Consider the following 1,199-nt stretch of genomic DNA (forward strand, 5'->3'; position numbering starts at 1 on the left):
TCTTGTTGCATCAACCTTCTAGACCCCTCAGGTCTTCTGGCTCTGGTCTGCTCTGCATCCCCAGAACCAGAACCGTTCAGCTGCTATGAACAATGAATCTGGATAAAACTTCCAGAAAACTGCAAAACAGCTGGATCACTGAGTTCCTTTACATCAAGACTAAAGACTCACCTGTTCAGAGTTGCTGTTGAACCATAATAAATTTAACATTGAGCAATTTATTTAATGTTTACTGAGCATTTGGTGATGGCACTCATCAAAATGTAATGGTTGTTACTGGTTTTCTCAATTGTTGACTTTATATTTTTTATGACTTTGTATTTTTGTGTGCCTTGTTGCTGAAATGATCAATATTCAATAAACTGATTGACTGATCGATTGATAGATTGATTGATGGGCCAGAGATCCTCAGAAAACTCTCCAGTTGTTTCATTAATATGGTCAACAGTGTCAAATGCCGATCAGAATAAATGAGAAGACAGTTGGAGCTTAATAAAAGGTGATCCTGGAAGAAAAATGTGTTGAACTGCAAAAGAACTGAAACTGTGATGGAGGTTCAGAAAGACAAGACCAGAATTATACAGCCAGAGCTACTCTACAATGTTTAAGTCAGCGGTGTTTAAACTTTCCACTCAAGTTGAAATTACCAGCAGGCCACAAAAAATTTACTTTTTCATGAAGATTTCCAGAAATTCACAAGGGTTACAAAAGATTTTGCAATGAACAGCAGCTTAAAAGAAAGCCAGTGCAAAACTAGTATAAAAGTATGATGAATTTAATATCTGCATAAATATAAGCACAGCACTCTCACATTAGTAGGAAACTCATCCTAAGAGTTTCAGTATACCTTATTTTATTCATTTGTACAGTTGTACTTTAGACACAATGCAGGAGCGCTACGGCGCTCTCAATGTCTTTAAGAGATTTAACACCTTTTTATTTATTTACATAAAGGTTTGCTCACTAATCCACAGAGGTTTGGTTATTTCAACATTTTTCAAATCTCAGAAAAATAAAAACCAGTGATGGAAACCACTTCTCCTCACTATAGATCAGAATAAAGAAACCGAGGTTGCTGTTGGTGCCCACCACATTACTGTAGCTAAATAAACCAACACACACGCACGCCTACACACACACACACACACACACACACACACACACACACACACACACACACACACACACACACACACACA

The sequence above is a fragment of the Poecilia reticulata genome, linkage group LG2 (genome assembly GCF_000633615.1).
Source record: "Poecilia reticulata strain Guanapo linkage group LG2, Guppy_female_1.0+MT, whole genome shotgun sequence".
NCBI classification, from domain to species: Eukaryota; Metazoa; Chordata; class Actinopteri; order Cyprinodontiformes; family Poeciliidae; genus Poecilia; species Poecilia reticulata.